At 43.8% G+C, this 7021-nt stretch overlaps 1 long non-coding RNA gene across 1 annotated transcript; it reads left to right on the top strand.

The window, feature by feature from the left end:
* The first annotated feature begins 353 nt into the window (after positions 1–353).
* On the top strand, positions 354–5928 carry LOC125482219. Its single transcript, XR_007261576.1, has 3 exons — positions 354–454; positions 4751–4822; positions 5806–5928. It is a non-coding gene; the product is annotated as an uncharacterized LOC125482219 (long non-coding RNA).
* The last annotated feature ends 1093 nt before the right edge of the window (positions 5929–7021 follow it).

Below are 7021 nucleotides of genomic sequence, written 5' to 3' on the forward strand. Positions count from 1 at the left end.
ATGAGGATGTCACTGGCAAGGACAGAATCTGTTGTCTTGAGCAAGTGGTGGTGAGCTGTCTCCCTGAATCACTGCAGCCCATGTGATGTAAATCCCCCCACTCTGCTGTGAGGAAGAGAATTCCATGATCTTGACCAAGCTAATGTGCAAGTAGGAAGCACAATTCCTTGGAATTCAACAAATAGTTATTTTTCTTAATGTTGTTTATGTGATATACAGGGCTAAACGGGTCGATAGCATTGGACGTGTGATTATTTCATAAGCATAAAGCTTGAGTTAAAGGTGAATTCAGATTGGTTATGTGATCAGTTTGTGCCATACTGATTCCACTGATTAATCCCATTAGGATACCAAGGACCTCCCGGAGATCCAGGAAATCCAGGACCAGTAGGGTTGCCTGGTATCCAAGGACAACCAGGATCTGTGAGACCTCCTGGCCCACCTGGTCCCAAAGGTAAATACTGAAGATACAGCTCAACCCAGGGGCCTCTAATAGTGACAATTTCATTCATGGCTATTTGGGAGACAGGGGAGGGGGTAAGGATCTGAAAGGTTAGTGTTCAAAGCAAAACAAACTGAGGAGCTTCACAGAAATTTCTACACTAGTCATTTCCTACAGCCTATTTCAGAAGATCAGAGCAACGTAAAAGTACCATTTCTGTTATTCTGTGTCTGGTCTCTCAGTTGGAGTCTCCATTTGTTTTTGCTTCAAATAGACTGAACTACGTAAAGTCAATGGTATCAAGTTACAGCCAAGCATTTCTCCCTCTCCATTCAGTTTGAAACAGAGAAATATGGGCGTTTAAACTAGAGTTATAAACATAAATTAATGCAATTAAAAGGGTTTGAAGATAGTGTTGGCAAAAATTGACTGGGAAAGTAGATTAGAAAATAAGCTGATAGAAAGGCAAAGGCAGACATTTGAGGAGATATTTCATAACTCTCAATAGAGAGTGAAAGTCCCTGTAAGAAATTGTACCATCTGTGGCTAACTAAGAAAGTAAAGGATGGTATCAAATTGAAAGAATAGGTGTACAATGCTGCAAAGATTAGTCATAGCCCAGAAGATTGGTGGCATTTTAGAAACCAGGAAAGGATACTTTAAAAACAAACAATTGCATTACATCAATAAAATCTGTAATATCAGTAATATCAGCAAAAGCAAACAAGAATTGTAAAAACAGTGAAAGCTTCTATAAATATCTAAAAAGGAACAGAGTATCTAAAGTGGGCATTAGTCCCTTCATGAGTGAGATCAGATAATTAATAATGTGGAAATAAAGGAGTAAGGGTTTGAACAAATATTTTGTATTAGTAGTAGCAATGTAAGACACATCAAAAATCCCAAGAATATTAGAGAGTGAAGAGTCAAAAGGAAGAGAGGAACTGAAAGAAATTGCTATCAGTCAAGAAAAATAACTGGGAAAATAATGGGATGAAAGATTGACAAATCCCTGGGACCCGATGGCCTGTGTCCCAAACTCCGAAAGGAAGGGACAGCTGAGATAGTAGATGATTGGACCTAATCTTTTCAAATTCCTAGATTCTGGAAAGATCACAGTAGATTGGAAAAGTAGAAATGTCATACCTCTATTCAAGAAAGGAGGGATACAGAATGCAGGAAACAGTGGGTGAAATTCTTCTAGCCCCTGAATGACCTGTGTAATGGTGAGTCAGCTGTGAAAATATGGCGAGATTGAAAAGTTAGTTCAACCCAAGGTTTGGACAATAAGATGGGAATCTTGCTAGTGAGCAGTGAGAAACTACTCGTATCTATTTACATCGTATTAGTACCTGTTCTTTCCCAATTGATACATGGTTTGCTATTCTGTCAGGCGGCAGAGAGAAACTAGACATTGACGGTATAGGAGCAAATTACTGCAGGGGAGATCATAGCGGGTTAGACCGTATCCATGGAGCTTTGATGAAGAGTCATCTAGACTCGAAAAGTTAGCTTGCTCCCTCTCCATGCATGCTGCCTGACCCACTGTGATCTCCAGCATCTGTTGTTTTCAGTAGATGTTGATGGTTCCCAACATGAACGGTTACCTGTGACTCCAGCTCAGTGCTTTCATTGTGGACATTATTCTCCAGCTTCTCAGGCCACACTCCCATGGTGGCAATTGTCTGTACCAACCTTGAAGGTTGGCATCTGTCACATACCAGCCTCAACACATCATTGAGCCACATCTCTCACTCACTCAGAACACAGCTCTCCGGTTCAACACTGCACTTTGGCTCACACTGACACCTTACATTGTAATGCTGCCAGCCTGCTTTATGCTCAGGGCCAGGCACCATCTCATGGGTTGGTGCATGAGCAGGGTACATTTCACTGGTCTTCACCTGCTGTCCCAATGTCCACTCACTTTGTACCTTTTCAGATGCACACGGCAGCTCTGCCTTGCCTTGTCATTTTGCTTGCTGCAGCATGGTTCAGAACCTGCAGGCTCCCAGCACTGTTGTTAGAGCAGACACAAAGCCAGGTAGCTCACTGTGTTAGCCAACAGTGACCGGTCAAGGGGGCAGTTGGCAAGCAGACCCGGACTGCTCCTGCGAGAATGCTGAGACACACATGTCCCACCAACCAAGTAGGTCACACAAAATAAAAACCGAAAGAACTGTGGATACTGTAAATCAGGAACAAAAACAGAAGTTGCCGGAAAAGCTCAGCAGGTCTGGCAGCATCTGTGAAGACAAAAACAGAGTTAACATTTCAGGGGACCCTTCTGCAGATCTGGAGAACTGAAGAACTGCAGAACTGAGGAGTAGGTCACACTCTTCATTCCACTGTAACTGTCACAGTGACCCCGCAGTCAGTACACACAACCGTGACACCTTTTGCTGTGATGTACAGATACCACCAGCGTCTCCACCACTTCTGCAGTGAAACTGCCAACTCTCCCAGAAGCCAGTTCCTCAACTTCTGAGGATGAGGGTTCTGGGGCCTGGAGAAACATCGGCAAGGATACCTCCTGCAACCCTCCCCGGCCCACCACTACCAGCCCAGAATCTGACACCTCAGTGGGATTAGAGTCAGGAACTTCTGCTGGTAAAGCACCTGCACGGCTGGCAGAGGAAGAAATGCCCCAGACAGCTGACACACAGAAGACTTCTGGAGACCACGTAGCTGCACAGCTCCAGACAAGAGAGGGACTTCACCAACATGCACTGGGAGAAACAGGGGCAGTGAGCTGGGGAGTTCTTTTTATTCACTCATTGGATGTGGACCTCACTTGCTGGGTCAGCATTTCTTGCCCACCCCTAGTTGCCTTTGAGAAGGTGGGGGTGAGCTGCCTTCTTGAACCGCTGCAGTCCTCCTGCTGTGGGCTGACCCACGGTGCCCTTACGGAGGGAATTCCAGGATTTTGACCCAGTGACACTGAAGGAACAGTGATATTTTTCCAGGTCAAGATGGTGAATGGCTTGGAGGGGAACTTGCAGGGGATGGTGTCCCCATGTACCTGCTGCCCTTGTCCTTCTAGATGGAAGTGGCCGTGAGTTTGGAAGGTGCTGTCTGAGGATCTTTGGTGAATTTCTGCAGTGCATCTTGTAGATAGTACACACTGCTGCTACTGAGCGTTGGTGGTGGAGGGAGTGGATGCTTGTGGATGTGATGCCAATCAAGCGGCTGCTCTGTCCTGGATGGTGTCAAGCTTGTTGAGTGTTGTTGGGGCAGCACTCATCCAGGCAAGTGGGGAGTATTCCATCACACTCTTGACTTGTGCCTTGTAGATGGTGGACAGGCTTTGGGGAGTCAGGAAGTGAGTTACTCGCCACAGTATTCCCAGCTTCTGGCCTGCTCTTGTAGCCCCTGTGTTAATGTGGTGAGTCCAGTTGAGTTTCTGATCAATGATAATCCCCAGGATGTTGATAGTGGGGGTTTCAGTGATAGTAACACCATTGAATGTAAAGGGGTGGTGGTTAGATTGTCTCTTATTGGATATGGTTATTGCCTGGCATTTGTGAGATGTGAATGTTACTGAGTGCATGAAGACAAGGCAAGGCAGAGAGTACAGCCATTCAGGCCAGTACTAAAAGTGCAAATGTTAAGAGAGCAAGTGAACAGCCCTGATATGCAGGCTAACCCGTGAGCTGGGGACTGTCCCTGTGCACTAAGTATCCCAGAGTAGCCTATCAATGGCAGTGGCCACTGTGCAAATTTGTTTCCTAAGTGCCCTGCAAGTGGATCAGAGAGGAGCCTTGAGGATCCTGAGCGGTTGGCAGATGGAAAATGCCAATGTGTGTGAACGATGAGTGTGTGTGGCAGGTGGCTATGGACCATGCCCTGAGATGCTGTTTGTTCCTGAGCAATGTGAACGTGCTTCACAGCAAGCAGTGAGCTGAAATCACCAGGGTACCTGCAGTGACACTGATGTCAAGAATTCTTGACATCAAGTTTGTTCAGTGCATTTGGTAAGAAAGGAAGCTGGATATTAACAAGGTGAGTTGGACAAGTGAAAGTTCTGCTGCCTTGTGAGAAAATCCTCTCACTGCTCAATAAAAAGGGTAAAAGATGGAGCGAGATGCACCTGACACTGAGATGAGGCAGGTTGGACCTTCTTGTCTGATTCTACCACAAATCCTTTTGTGGCAAATAGATTTTCTCAACTAGGGAGCAATCTTTATTTGAGATAGAACTCTTTTAAACTGGGAATATAATTTTTTAAAAGATTCTTAGACCTACCTTGGCTGTTACCTTAAAAGAAAAGTGAATTAAGTCACTGGAAACAATATCCTTTCACTCTAGGTCCACCTGGATCACCCGGTCTACATGGTCTCAATGGTTTGCCAGGACAGAAAGGATCTCGTGGACCTTCAGGTGAGGCTTAATCTGCTCAATGTATGACAGACACCAAGTACACCCCAGCACCATCTCTCCAGATAATTGTCCTGAAATTCTTTGTTTCTGGATACAGTTGCAAACCACATCCCTTTGACACAGATAGCAAGCACAACTATGTGCTAGCTCTGAGACATAAATAGAAGTCAGTAAAAACCGAAAGAACTGAGGATGCTGTAAATCAGGAACATAAACAAAGTTGCTGGAAAAGCTCAGCAGGTCCGGCAGCATCTGTGAATGAGAAAACAGAGTTAATGTTTCGGGTCCGGTGCAGAAAAAAGGGGAGGGGAATGGGGTAGGGAGTAAACGATGGGATAGAGCCTAAAGAGAGAGAAGAGCAGTTGGACAGACAAAGAGTTGATAATGATCAGGCTGGGAGGGTGAATAGTTGTTAATGGGGACTATTGATGACTAACAACGGGTAGCTTGTAATATATATTTCTGAAGAAGGGTCACGACCCAAAACGTCAGCTTTCCTGCTCCTCTGATGCTGCCTGGCCTGCTGTGCTCCTCCAGCTCCACACTGTGTTATCTCTGACTCCAACATTTGCAGTTCTAACTGTCTCTGAGGTAGTGTGTAATGGCATGCTTTAGAAATCAGTGTTGCTTCAAGACAAATACCCATCACACTGACATTAGTTTGTGAACACAGACACCAAATAAAGTTCCAAAAAAAGTCATATTGGACTTGAAACATTAACTCTGTTCCTCTCTCCATAGATGCAACTTGACCTTCTGAATTTCTTCTGCAATTTCTGTTGTTATTTTTGCTCTGTTTATTTTATTTCATACTAACGTCATTTAAACAAATTGTGTCAATTCTATGAGATCTGTCCAATTACTTGATACATTCTTCTTGCTGTTGCAGTCTGGTATTAGGACATTAATCACATGTAGGTTAGAAGATCAGCTTTGTCCTGTAGTATATCACATGATTTATTAGTATTTGTATAATTAAAAAGGACCAAGTGAAACAGGATCCCCTGGATCACCAGGACCATCTGGACCGAAAGGTGAAAAGGGCTCTCCAGGATCTCCAGGAAGCTCTAGTCAGTGCCCAGTGGGTAGACAAGGACCTCAGGGAATTCAAGGTAGGCAAATATGCACCTTAAAGGGGAGACATTGTGGGAGATCTGCCTTTTGAGTACTGCCCTGCCTGACCCCGGGACACAATGGAAAGGTGATATGTTCACTCGCATATCATCATGAGACTGTATAGATTATCTGTGGGCAGACAGAACAGTGAGACTCCCTATGATCTGCACCTTGACATTGTACCCATCAGAGGCACACTGTCGCATTCTCTGCTTTTGGTATTTGATGTAGTTTTGAAGTGGCACTACCTAAGCATTTCCCTAATGCGTTCCAGTACTGTAATAAACAGCAAATTTCCCTGGATGCATAGCCTCCATTACTTTTGGAAGTATCACTTGAGTAAAGAATTGTATCTGTGTGTGCACTTGCCACACTCCCTGAAAGTGTCAGCTTTGTATTTTTTCTCTATGCCCCATTAGTATCCTGCATTGATTGTAGAAACTTTGTAGTGCTTTTGAAATTATGTGCTAGATAAGGCAAAATTTCATCTACAGTAACATAAAAGGATTGTCAGGTCTCCTCTTCTGGCCTCCTGTTGGTCTGCAGACTAATGCTTGTGAATGGAGGTCATGTGCAATGCACTAGCAGTAGAGTTGCATAGACTGATAAAGGCCACATTACAGGACTTGCTGTGTTGAGGGGCCCAAATGAACATTTAAAACCATTTGCGTTGTAAGAAAAACTTTAAACTTCTTCTGTACTGGAGCTATTTTGGTTGCTGCTTGTATTGGGCAATGTGTCGATGCACATATCAATATATTGCAAAGATTGAGACTATAATTAGAATGTTTGTGTTTGATCAGAGATTTAGATATTTGATCAGTTCTAACATTGCCCATTGATTAATTCTAACACTGATCAGTGACTAGATCTTATACTGTTCATTGGATACGAGGAGATCCAATGTTACTTCATATTATTTAATTCAATCATTGGCTTCATATACATTGTCACACTTTCACGATTGTGTAGTAGAAGCAAAGAAACCTGTGATTGTGTATTAATTTGTGTCTCGATTTGCTTGTTTGCATTTCTCTCTGTCTAATTCCATCACATGAATACTTGATGCGTCCTGTTGTTTGG

The sequence above is a fragment of the Rhincodon typus genome, unplaced genomic scaffold (genome assembly GCF_021869965.1).
Source record: "Rhincodon typus isolate 14 unplaced genomic scaffold, sRhiTyp1.1 hic_rhity00007190, whole genome shotgun sequence".
NCBI classification, from domain to species: Eukaryota; Metazoa; Chordata; class Chondrichthyes; order Orectolobiformes; family Rhincodontidae; genus Rhincodon; species Rhincodon typus.